Source organism: Vicia villosa, linkage group LG4 (genome assembly GCF_029867415.1).
Source record: "Vicia villosa cultivar HV-30 ecotype Madison, WI linkage group LG4, Vvil1.0, whole genome shotgun sequence".
In the NCBI taxonomy this organism is placed as follows: domain Eukaryota; kingdom Viridiplantae; phylum Streptophyta; class Magnoliopsida; order Fabales; family Fabaceae; genus Vicia; species Vicia villosa.
Genome location: NC_081183.1, coordinates 89,973,387 through 89,987,637, shown reverse-complemented (window position 1 = coordinate 89,987,637; position 14,251 = coordinate 89,973,387).

Below are 14,251 nucleotides of genomic sequence, written 5' to 3'. Positions count from 1 at the left end.
AGCTAAGACTTTCTTAGAGTATCCTGACCACCACGTGATCACTCTAATTACAACTGCTTAGACACAAGCTAAGACTTCCTAGAGTATCCTGATCAACACTTGATCACTCTAGTTACTTACAAATTAATGTAATCAATTCTAAGAGTATTACAAATTCTTCTGAAAATCTATAATCACAACAGTGATATTTCTCTTAATGTTTAAGCTTAATCTCACTAATATATTACAACAACAATGTAGTGAGCTTTGATGAAGATGAAGTTTCTGAGCTTTGAGTTGAACAGCGTTTCAGCAAGTTTTTCAGAATAAGTTCGTTCAGAATTGGTAACCTTGCTTCTCATCAGAACTTCATATTTATAGGCACTTGAGAAGATGACCGTTGGGAGCATTTAATGCTTTGCGTATTCCGTACAGCATTGCATTCATTGTTTCACGCTTTTGTCAACTACCTCGAGCCTTGTTCACGCTGTGTCTACTGACGTTGCCTTTAATAGCTTCCAACGTTCCTTTTGTCAGTCAGCGTAGCCTGCCACCTGTACTTGCTTCTGATCTGATGTTTGTGTATACAGCGTTTGAATATCATCAGAGTCAAACAGCTTGGTGCATAGCATCTTCTTGTCTTCTGACCTTGAAGTGCTTCTGAGCGTGATACCATGAGAACTTCAGTGCTTCTGCTTCTGAACTCAAGTTCTTCTGATGCTTCCATAGACCCATGTTCTGATTCTGCCTTGACCATCTTCTGATGTCTTGCCAGACCGTGTTCTGATGTTGCATGCTGAACCTTCTGAGTCAAAGCTTCTGAGCGCTGATTTGTGCATACTCTTTATATATTTCCTGAAAGGGAAATTGCAATGTATTAGAGTACCACATTATCTCACACAAAATTCATATCCTTCTTATCATCAAAACTAAGAATATTGATCAGAACAAATCTTGTTCTAACACTTAGTTTGTGAAGTGACACCGCATAGTGTTATGTTGGGAATGTTAAAGATTAACAATGACTTTCTCGACTATATCAAAGAGGCTCAGAAGCTAGATGTGAAGTTGGTGGATTTGATGGTAGGAACCGATCGAATTGAGAAGGATGATTTCAAGTTAGATGTGCATGGTGTGTTGAGATTCCGAGATCGTATTTGTATTCCTGATGATGAAGAGATTAAGAAAGTGATTCTTGAAGAGAGTCATAGAAGCAGTTTGAGTATTCATCCAGGAGCTACAAAGATGTATCAAGATTTAAAGAGTTTGTTTTGGTGGCCTGGTATGAAACGTGATGTGGCACAGTTTGTGTATGCTTGTTTGACTTGTCAGAAGTCAAAAATTGAGCATCAAAAGCCTGCAGGGTTGATGCAACCGTTAGAAGTTCCAGAATGGAAATGGGATAGCATTTCGATGGACTTTGTAACAGGATTACCTAATACCTTGAGAGGATTTGATTCGATTTGGGTGATTGTTGATAGGCTTACGAAGTCGGCACACTTTATACCTATTAACATCACATTCCCGATTGCGAAGTTAGCAGAGATATATGTCAGGGTGATTGTAAAGTTGCATGGTGTTCCTTTGTGTATTGTGTCGGATAGAGATCCGAGGTTTACTTCTGATTTCTGGAAGAGTTTGCAAGAGGCGTTGGGTTCTAAGTTGAGGTTGAGTACGGCGTATCATCCACAGACATATGGTCAGACCGAGAGGACTATTCAGTCATTAGAGGATTTGTTGAGAGCATGTGTTCTTGAGCAGGGAGGTTCATGGGATACTTATGTTCCGTTGATTGAGTTCACTTACAATAACAGTTACCATTCTATTATTGGGATGGCACCTTTTGAGGCGTTGTATGGTAGGAGGTGTAGGACTCCATTGTGTTGGCATGAATCGGGTGAGAGTGTGGTACTTGGACCCGAGATTGTTAGGGAGACTACTGAGAAAGTGAAGCTTATTCGAGATAAGATGAAAGCTTCTCAAAGTAGGCAGAAAAGTTACCATAACAAGAGAAGGAAAGATTTGGAATTCCAAGCTGGTGATCATGTATTTTTGAGGGTCACACCTGTGACTGGTGTTGGGCGAGCTCTGAAGTCTAAAAAGCTCACTCCTCGTTTTATTGGTCCGTATCAGATATCAGATCAAGTTGGGAAAGTTGCTTACCGTGTGGCGTTACCGCCAAATCTTGCTAATTTGCACGATGTGTTTCATGTGTCACAACTCCGAAAGTATGTTTCCGATCCGTCTCATGTGATTCAGACGGACGATGTGCAAGTGCGTGATAATCTCACAGTGGAGACGATGCCTGTGCGAATTGTGGATCGTGAGATGAAGATTCTAAGAGGTAAAGAGATTACATTGGTGAAAGTTGTCTGGTTAGGAGCTGCTGGTGAAAGCTTGACATGGGATTTAGAGAGCAAGATGCGAGATTCCTATTCCGAGTTATTTGAATCAGGTAAATTTCTATTTTCGAGGACGAAAATATTCTAGTAGGAGAGAGTTGTAACGCCCGGAAAAATAATTATTTTCTTAATTTAGACATTTGTGATGTTTTCTGAAATTTTTGCGTTTTGGGGCGTTTTAGTCTGTATTAGTTCGGGATAGCGGATCGATATTTAATCGGAGATTTTAACATTTTTAGTATTAGAAATATTAATGAGTTAATATTTAGCGTTTTGGGAATTTTCTGAGTAATTAAGTTTAGACCGGAAATGTGAGACACTGAGTAATAAGTCGGTATATTAAAATAATCGGATTTTATTTTAATGAAGTTTTAGTGGAAGTATTATTTTTATATTAAGTGTGGAAATAATATTGGGCTTAATTAATGACATCTCTAAGTACTAAGGGGTATATTTCGTTAGACCCATTTATGTATTAAATGATTAATATAGTCTATTTTTTTAAAAATAGAAGTAGTGTTGTCTTTAAGAGAGAAGAAGAGAAAAACCGAGGAAAGAAGAGGAGAGAAAGAAAAGAGGGGTTAGGGTTTGAAGAGGAGACCCAAAGTGTTGCTCTAAAGTGTCATTCTTCTCCATTTTTTCCATTGAAACTTCTTAGAGCTACACTCAATCCAAGGTAAGGGGGGATTCTTTCTACCTAAATGGGAATTTGATGGATTTTATGTGGGTTTAGGGTATTAAATTTCTCTACTGTGTTGTCATATATATGTTGTGTTGTTATTCATGAAATTGATAAGAAATTATTCTGGAAATTATATTGTATATTGCGTTCGTGTATTATTTTAGGTGTGATATTGAGTAAATTGAATCTGTGATGTTATCCGTTGAATCTGGAAATTATATTGTATATTGGATATCCGTTGCTGTTCATATATTCTCAGCATGTTCATTGCTTGCTTAACACTACTTTATGAATATATATTATGTATATATATATTGATATGTAGAAGAAACAAAATAGCACTTTAACTATATTATTTTGTTTACCAGCTAATTTCAATGTGAGTGGTGTTCCTTTAGTTCTCATTTCTATTCTCATATTGATTCCATGGTGTTCTATTATTTTGTTTTACTTTGCTATGTGCCTTAATAGTTTCTTATTTCTATATTTTTTTAATTAAGAGACATAATGGATAATATAATAGAAATGAAACATGGTTATGAAAATGAAATTAAATTGAAACAGTAGGAAATAAATGGTGGAACATGTAGCACTAGTAGAATAAAAAAAAAAATGCCCTTTTACATAGGATGCTAGAAGTGGACATAGAATAATTGAATTGAAATTAATATTTATGATAAATTGTTAGTAGCAAGATGCTGAAAAAGTTGGAAATTGTTCCGTTTGGTCGAATTAGCCGAATTAAGCGGTATAATTAGTTGTTCGGAATTTAATGAAAATTTATATGGTAATTAAGTTTAATTAGTAGATAAGTGGGGTTAATTTATTTTGTTGAAAACAGGTTGGATAATAGTTAATATCATATTTAGTTAATTGAGATAATACTTAGGAGTTGGTTGTTTTATTCGATATATCGACGAATTACAATCCTTTATGTATTTGACTAAAATTTGTAGTTTTAAATTAAATACTTGTGTTGAGATGAATATTGTGATTATCGATATTATCTTCTTTTTTTTTTTGTATTTGTTTTGTGGGTAGCCTTAAGGTGTGAATCCTAGTGAATTTTGATATTGTATATATGTTGCTATGAAGGTGATAATCTCGTTGCTAAGATTGTGTTGTGAGCCTTTGGCTAAAGTTGAACGGTGTGATTGTTGATATGTGACCGTTTTTGTATTATTGTTATTTCGTTGTCGAATCGTGGTCGTTGTATGTTGCCGCATAGCATAGCATAACATAAAGTTGAACGGTGTGATGTTGATATGTGACCGTGTTGAAGGCTTTGCCTTATGCCTCGGAATTACTGGAAATGTTCTAAGTTGGGAGTTTTACTCCAATGGTACCACATGCATATGCATAATTGAGTCGCATTCGAGTCGTTGTTAGTAGTTGTTGGTTCAATTTGTTGTCTATGCATTGTGATGCTTATGTGTTGATTTGTTGAAGATGTCGATGTGTTGATATCAAGACTATTCTTTGATGATGATCTTTGTGTTGTTTATGTTGATGTTGTATGAAGCAGTGATTCATTTATATTCCTTACCTAATATATGATTTATCATAATCCTATTTATATAGTTTGATATCTCACTCTTTCTGTTTGAATGTTGCCTCCACGTGGGTAACGTGCAGGTAATCCAGATGAGTAGCTGTTTCCGCTTATAGTTGAGTTTTGGGTGTCATTGCTTTGATACGTAGCACTTGGGGGGAAATGAACACTTTCTGGACGTTGTTATTTGCTTATTGAACCTTATGATGTATTTGAGGATTTGTTTGTATTGTTTCTTTTTATGATTCAAAAGATGTTATGTCTTAATTGTTGAATCATTGTGAATCTGTTGCATGTTGAACCTAGGGATGTCAACTTGCCTCCGTTAGCGGGGATTCCCATGGGGATTCCCCGTTTGGGGCCCCAAAGACGGGGAATTTTCTCCCCGCGGAGACGGGGATGGGGAACAAAGTCTCCCCAAAGGACTTCGGGTACGGGGGTGGCGTAAATATCCCCCGCCCTGTGGAATCTCCGCCCCGCATAAAATAGCCAAATGTCCTTAATTTATTATATATATAATTTTAAATTATTATGTAAGTCTATTTGCCATTTCATATAATTAATCTTATACACAAATTTAAAATATATATGCATTGTTAGTAAAAGAGTGAGATCTAAATGATTATTTCAAATTTATTTTAAGTTTGAAATTTTGGTGGTCATGACACTCAATATTATAGATTAAATATTGTTAAAACAATACATTTTTCATAAAGGAATAATTTATAATTTCTCGTGGTTACTTTTTGAATTTTTTACTGTTAATTTGGTTTAAAAAAATAATAATCATGTCTATGGATCTTCGCATGGGGATCCGTGGGGACCCGCGGGGATCCGCGGGGACGGGGATGGGGGACAACATCCCCCCGTAGCGGGGACCCGAAGTGGGGATGGGGAATAGATTCGATGGCGGGGATTATGATGAGAATGTATCCCCCAGCCCCGCCCCGCCCCATTGACATCCCTAGTTGAACCTAAGTTTGGGTTATGCTATGAATACTAAGTTATTCAAAAGTTGAGATATATGTTATGAGTTTTGTTCACTCCAATCCTGATAGTGGTATGTATTAGTTTAAAAAGCATGACAGGTTTATGTTTATGTTGAATGTGTGACATCCTGATTCTGTTGAGAATTTTTATACTCTGATATTTTCCGCTTAAATGCTTGGGGTAGATTTGGGGTGTTACAATATTAAATAATAATAAACTTAATAATTATAATTAAAATAATAATAATAATAATAAACAAAGTAATAATAATATTAATAATAAATTATGATATAATATTCATCTAATAATAAATAAGAAAATAATTATAATTATAATAATAAAAATAAATATAATATAATATAATATCCAGGTACTATGATTAAATTTTTTATTATTTATAAAAGTAATAATTACTTATCTATTTTGCAATAGTAGAAAATATAAAAAAATCTGAATACAATTTTAATATATATTAATTAAGAAGAAATAAATAAATATTAAACAAAATAAATATTTATGTTTATAAATAAATATTTTTTTAAATAATTTATAATCAAAAATAAATAAAATAAATAATAATAGTAATATATTAAACTTTTATTTAATAAATAAAAAATTTGTACAATTCTATATTTTATACAATTATATATTCACCTTCCAATTTTTATATATTATACAATTCTATTTTTCTTTCAAATAAAACTCAAATAAATTTTACTTAAAAAATATTCTCAAATAAATTTGCTGTTAGTTTTTATAATCCAATTAAATAATATATTTTACATAAATAATTTACACATCCTTATAATAAAGACAACTTATTAAAATAAAAAATACATAACTTCAAAAAATATTATTTTGATATTTTAAATTTATTTTTAATTTAAATATTACTCTAATTCTAATAATAATATATTTTGGTGTAAATATTATAAATCTATATTTATCTCTTTTCTATTCCGAAACTGATAACCACTATTTAATTTTGTTTTTGTTTTTTTTATCTCTTTAATTCATCATTAAAATTGTGGTAACATTTTTATTTTTGTTTAATACTTTATTTATGTTTTTCGGTTACCATTTTATCATTGATTGATAGAATAATAGAGTTTTAAAATGTAATAAATCATAATAATTATATTAATAATAGTATATGAAAGCAGTTATAAAATATTATGTCATTTTGTGTTCGTACACACATTTATAACCACCCTTATACACCTATCTTATTTATTTACTCATTGTTTTTTCTACGCATTTCACATATTTGTTATTTTCTAAGATTTTTCACAATGTGTGTTATTGATAACAACTTCATCAGTAAGAATTTTTTTTCTAATAACTATTTGTATATTTGTTTATCTTCTTATTAGATTTCATATTGAACTATTCACCTTATATGTTTTTGCAGGCTTAGCGAAGATAAGATATTGTCAGCAATAATAATAATAATAATTATTGATAACAACTTCAATCAATAAGAGATTTTTTTTTTAATAATTATTTGCATATTTGTTTGAGATTTCATATTGAATGAGATTGTGACAAAATTTAGATTATGGAACAATATTGTGTTTGAAACATTTACATAAAACTTTTTGGGATCTTAGGATTAGTAGTATACACTAACAAATTGACAAACCGGTGACATATTCTACAAAATATAATCTAATAGAACTCACTATCACATCTTATTCAGAAATATTTCTCAAGAACCGTTTTGACCTCCGTGATTTAAATTTTTATTTATAACTTATCTTTTTTGCTTTTATTTTTGTCATTATTTTTATTTTCTCTTTTGTTAACTTAGTGTGGTAGGACTTTCCACTATTGCAATTTTTTTAATAAAGATTTAATTTTTAATAAAAATATAATATATATTTTGTTTATAAGATGTGATTGATTTTATAATTAATTTTTTTAATTAAGTTGATTGTTATGAAGAGAATTATATTAGTATTTATCTATTTTGTTTACATTATGGACCAAATATATATTGTGTGAGATTTGGATGTCTGCCCAGTTATAAGAAAAAAGATTTTTTTTTCAAAATGTTCAATAATACTACAATAAATTTATGGCAATGAACATATTTAAATGATATTATAATATACTATATTTAAGATTTTTATTCACTTTTTCAATTGATTGTATCGAACATGATTATATTAAAGACCATATATTAAAATACAAAATACATAACTCTAGAAAATACTAATATTTCTATATTTTAACTTTATTTTTTAAAAAACTAATTACATTTTTTATTTAGAATCATAAACACTACATAAACCAATTAAATAATTTAATTTATATAAATAATTTATATATCCTTAATAAACTCAACATATGAAAATACAAAATACATAATTCTTGAAAAAATATTAATATTCTTATATTTTAACTTTATTTCTAATTTTAATATTACTCTAATTCGAATACTAATTCTAATAGTAATAATATATTTTGGTGTAAATTATTATAAATACATAACAATTCCTTTTCTATTTCGTAACCACCTATCACTTTTTATTTTTTTCAGTTTTTTCCATCTCTTTAACTTTCCATTAAATGTGCCATAAAAATACAATTTTAATACAATATTTTTGTTTATCAGTTACAATTGTTTATTAATTGATAGAATAATCAACTTTTAGAAAATGTTAAATTTGTCATTAATTATTATTATAAATATATAGTCATCTCTTTCCTATTCCATAACCACCTACCACCTTTTATTTTTCAATTTTTTCCAATTGTTTTAACTCTTCATTAAATGTGTCATAAAAATATTATTGTTTTATTAATTGATAGAACAATCAACTTTTCGAAATACACTATCACATTTTATTTGGAAGAATTTCTCAAAAATCATTTTGACCTCCCAGATATATCATTTTCTATTTTTAATATATCTTTTCAATTATTTTTTTTTATTTTGCTTTTCTTATTTATTTTATTTTTTCTTTAATTTGAAAATTTAGTGGATTAGGTCTTTTCCTCCCACTATTGTAATTTTATTTTTTTCCGTTAATTTAGATTGAATTTATAATTAAAAAATATTATATATTTTATTGATAAGATGTGATTCTGTTTATTATTAATCTAAATCTAATACGAAAGATGACAACGACTCATGAATAAAAAATTGTAATACTTTAATAAACTATTTGTATTGAATGTGTTTATATTATATTAATTTAAATGTTTTAATTCATATTTTAAGTTGATATATTAAAACTAAAGAGAATTATATTAATAATGGTATTTTTTTCAATATTATAGACTAATAGATAATACGGGAGATTTAGACTTCTTCCAAGTAAAAAATGTGGTATAAGAATAAAAATATTTATTTAAAAATGTCCAAAATATTACTATAATAAATTCTTAGTATTGAATATATATTTATAAATTATAAACTATTAAATTATTGTTAAACTTTTATATAAAAAACAAACTCAATATAAAATATCAATATAAATATATTTATATTTATCTAAATAATAACTTATGGATAATAATTTAATAAAGCTTTCCGCGCATTGCGCGGGTAGACGTCTAGTTGATAGAAAAAAAATTACTTCATACTACTTTTTTTATTTTTTATGATAGAGATACATCATATCAAGTCTATTAATTTTCGAAACGATAAGTATCATCATATTAAATTCAATTAAATTATTTTTCAAATGGATCCAATAATTAATAGTCAATAAAGATAATATATTTCATCATTATTGAGACATAATTGATTTTAAATAAAATTTTTATTAAAATTAATTTTAACAGAATTAATGGAAGGTTAATATTATTCTATAAAATTTTCTATTATATTATTGAATCATTATAGTTGTATTGGTATCTATAGTATAAAAAATATATTAAGAATCACTTGGAAGAACAATATGATACCTTATGTTGGAAGAACAATATTACTTCATCTATACACCATTGCTTTGAAAAAAAAGCATGATAGCTACATCCTGAAAAAAATATTGAATATTATAATATACTTGCAAACATTACAGAATAAAATTATATTTAAACATGATAGAAAACACATAGTTAAACCTGAATCATTTACACAGAGGTCCACATAGGTCTCACTCTATGACTCCATGCCTTCAACTTCATCCTTGTTCTATCTATCGATCTGAAACAAAAAGATTACATTTTTTTTACTAAATTAGAAAAGGCCATTTGCAGTGTACATTGAACAACTTTTAAAGACAAGATTTGACAAATATATAACAAAAAGATGTGATTTTTACCAAGAAGATAAACATATATTTTAGAGTTGGATGAAGAAGATGAACAATATCCTCCATAACCAGAACAAAACCTGTCTGAAAATAAAAACACAAAATACTTAATCAACAAACTATTATTCAACTTTATATTTGCAAAAACAAAACTAAACTTGTCTGAATCTTCATATTTTCAAGGCCCATTTTCTTCTTCGAATCTGCAGATCTGGTAGCACAAAAGAGAACGATGAAAGAGAAGGGGAGGAGAAAGGAAGCTAATACAAAATGTTGAGAAGCAGTAAAACGTTGAGAAGAGAGATGAAAGACCATGCATAGAGTAGGAGACTGGTAGCACAAAAGGGAACAATGAAAGAGAAGGAGAGAAGAAAGGAAGAGAATACAAAAGGGTGAGAGAATGCAAAAGTTGAGAAGAGAGATGGAAGAGTATGCAGAGAGTTTTGTCAGACATAAAGTTTCTTTTTCAAATTATGTTTATTGGGAAGCAGCTTTTGGCTTTGTCTTTGTTACAAAAAGTAACTTCTTTTTAACAGCAGAGCAAATTTAATTGGACAAAGGAAAATAATAAAGTTGAGATGAAACAAAGTCATAATTTAGTCACAAAAAGTATTATTTGGACACAATTTAACCTTGAATTCAATAGGTGGCATTTTTTGAAGAAAAAGGGCAAAATAGACTTAACCAGGTACACTTGTTTTCTTATTTTATAGATTAATTATGCTAAATTATACAAACTATAAAAATAAATTCCTATTATTTGATTGTTTAGGTTGTATTATTTTTTAGAGAAAATATTTGATGCATTGACGGTGTAAAAAAGTTTTACACTGTTAACCAATCACAACCATGAATCAGGATAAATTAGACTGTAATTTTTTAAAAAAAAATTATATGACATGACAAATTGATTTGTTTCTATTAGATGACAGTGTAAAATCTTTTTACACTGTCAGTGCACAACCTTTAACCTCTATTTCTTAAAACTTCTTCATTGGAAAAGTTGCAGCAGATGAAACCCCATATTTACATTGCAATGAAACTACATATAATTTAATTATCAATTGATTTATATAGTTTTATAAAATAAGGTTTATGCAATGAAACCCCATATTTACATTGCAATGAATAATGAAACAATTGCAGGAGCAGTAACAAACAATCTGAGCAATCCATATTACCATTTGTGTAAATAATTGTTTTGCTCATTAGGAGGTTCAGTTTAAATAGTTTTTCTCAAGGTTGGAGCAGCACAATTATAGCAAGAAAAAAAAGCATGGTAATAGACAAAAATAGTTAATATCTACTGCTGTTGTTTCTATGCTCTTGCATATGGTAGTAGATAGTTACGAAGTTTTGTATTCTTTTACATAGTCCCACATTGTTTTAGGCGAAGAGAATTGGGCTGGAGTTGATAGTCATTGCACTCAATTGGGTTAAAGGCCTAAAATTATTATTTTAAGATTTTTATTAAATAATTCTAAGTAACTAAATAAAATTTGTCTTAAATAATATTCAAAATATATTTAAAATAAACTTTATTAGTTAAAAATTATCCTACTCAATATTATCAATTTATTATATAAAAAAAAAATTTATATTCATCAATGTCACATATTTGAAATTAAAGGGAATCTAATTTTTAAAATAAGAAGGCTAAAAATTAAAAATCATCAAAATAGAGAGATTAAAAATACATTTAGGTATAAATAATATTAACACTTCGGGGTATTCAACGTATGATATGACATCTAGACATATGATTACATTATTTTTTCAAAAAATATTATTAATGTAAATATGTGAGAATTTAGTGTCTTCATTCGCAGGTTTGCTGATTTGGTGGATTGTAGTAGGATCTTCGAGGAAGATAACATTTAGATGAAGTCATCTCACTCTCGCGAGTTGGTTGACAAGAAGGGAAAGAAGCCTATGGATAGAGGTAAGTCATATGGTAGAGGTAATCTGAAAGCTGGTGGGTGGAAAAGGCCTAGTGGGGGAAACTCTAGTGCTCTTGTTAGGTGCTATAAGTGTGGTGAAGCTGGACATCGCGTTCATGAATGCAAGAGTGAAGAGAAGAAGTGTTTCAAGTGCGGCAAAGCGGGTCATATTGCTACCGATTGTAGAATGAAGACTGTGACTTACTATAACTGCGGTGAAGAAGGTCATATCAGTCCACAGTGCACGAAACCAAGGAAGAATCCTTCTGGTGGGAAGGTTTTTGCCTTGTCTGTGTCACAGACTACTCCTGAGGATCGATTAATTAAAGGTACGTGTTTTATCCATGGCACACCTTTAATTGCGATTATTGATACTGGAGCAACGCATTCATTTATTTCCTTGGATTGTGCTAAAAGATTGAATTTGGAAATATCTGATATAAATGAAAGTATGGTTTTTGACACTCTTGCGTCGGGTTCAGTGACTACTTTGTTTGCTTGTTTAAATTCTCCGATTGACATTTTCGGTAGGGAGTTCTGAATGGACTTAGTGTGCCTTCCGTTGGAACAACTTGACGTCATCCTGGGAATGAACTGGTTGGAATTCAATCTGGTTCATATCAATTATTTTACGAAGACGGTTATTTTTCTGGAAGTTGTCGGTGTTGAGGACTTAACAATGACTGCTAGACAGGTGGACGAGGCGGTTAAAGACGGGGCTGATGTGTTTAGGTTGTATGCGTCAATGGAAATAAAAGTAAAGGCGGTGAGTAGCGAATTACTTGTAGTATGTGAATTTTCGAAAGTTTTTCCAGAAGATATGAGGGAGTTTCCACCTGAGAGGGAACTGGAATTTGCTATTGATTTAATTCCTGGAACTAGTCTCGTGTCGATGGAGCCTTATCGTATGTCGGCATCTGAATTGGCTGAATTGAAGAGTTAATTAAAAGAGTTGCTTGAGAAGTAATTTAATTAGAAGATTTAATTAGAAGAGTTGCTTGAGAAGATTAATTAGAAGAGTTAATCTGAATTGGCTGAATTGGCTGAATTGAATTGGCTGAATCTGAATTGGCTGAATCGTATGTCGGCCGTGGGGTGCACCGGTGTTGTTGGTAAAGAAGAAAGAGGGTTCGATGAGACTGTGTGTTAATTATAGGAAGCTGAATAAGGTTACTATCAAGAATCGGTATCCGTTGCTGAGGATTGATGATTTAATGGACCAACTGGTTGGAGCATGCGTTTTCAGTAAAGTTGACCTGAGGTCTGGACATCATCAAATTCGTGTAAAAGTAGACGATATTCAGAAGACTGCAGTCAGGACAAGGTATGGTCATTAAGAGTATACCGTGATGCCATTTGGAGTGACTAATGCACCTTGTGTTTTCGTGGAGTATATGAATAGGATCTTTCATCCTTATCTTGATAAGTTCATAGTGGTGTTTATCGATGATATACTGATATATTCCAAGAGCGAAGAAGAGCATGCAGAACATCTTAGAGTTGTATTGGAATTACAGAAAGAGAAGAAGCTTTATGTGAAGTTGTCAAAGTGTGAATTCTAGTTAAGTGAAGTAAGCTTTCTTGATCATGTGATTTCCAAGAATGGTATTGCTGTAGATCCTATGAAGGTGGAAGCGGTATCTCAGTGGGAAGCTCCAAAATCTGTTTTTGAGATTCATAGTTTTCTTGGTCTTGTAGGTTACTACAAAAAGTTTATAGAAGGATTTTCAAAGTTAGCGTTGTCGTTAACTAAGTTGACTAGGAAGGGTCAAGCATTCATTTGGGATTCGAAATGGGAAGAAGGATTCCAAGAATTAAAGAGGAGGTTGACGCTCCTATTCCGACTTTTCCGAATCCGTCAAAATATTTTGTAGTATATTGTGATGCGTCATTGATGGGATTAGGTAGTGTATTAATGTAGAATCAACAGGTAGTGGCTTATGCGTTGAGACAACTTAAGGTTCATGAAAGGAACTATCCGACTCATGACTTAGAATTGGAAGCGGTGGTTTTTGTGTTGAAATTATGGAGACATTATTTGTATGGTTCGAGGTTTGAAGTGTTCAGTGATCACAAGAGTCAGAAGTATCTATTTGATCAGAAAGAGCTTAATATGAGGCAAAGAAGATGGTTGGAATTCCTTAAAGATTATGATTTTGGGTTGAATTATCATCCGGGTAAGGCGGATGTTGTTGTTGATGCTTTGAGTAGGAAGTCCTTGCATATGTCTATGCTAATGGTGCGGGAATTGGATTTAATTGAACAATTTAGAGATTTGAGTTTGGTATGTGAAGGTACTCCTAATAGTGTTAGATTGGGTATGCTGAAACTGACAAGTGGTATTCTTGATGAGATTAGAGCGGGTCAGAAGTCTGATACTAATTTAGTTGATAGGTTGACTTTGATCAACCAAGGCAAAGGAGGTGATTTCAGAATTGACG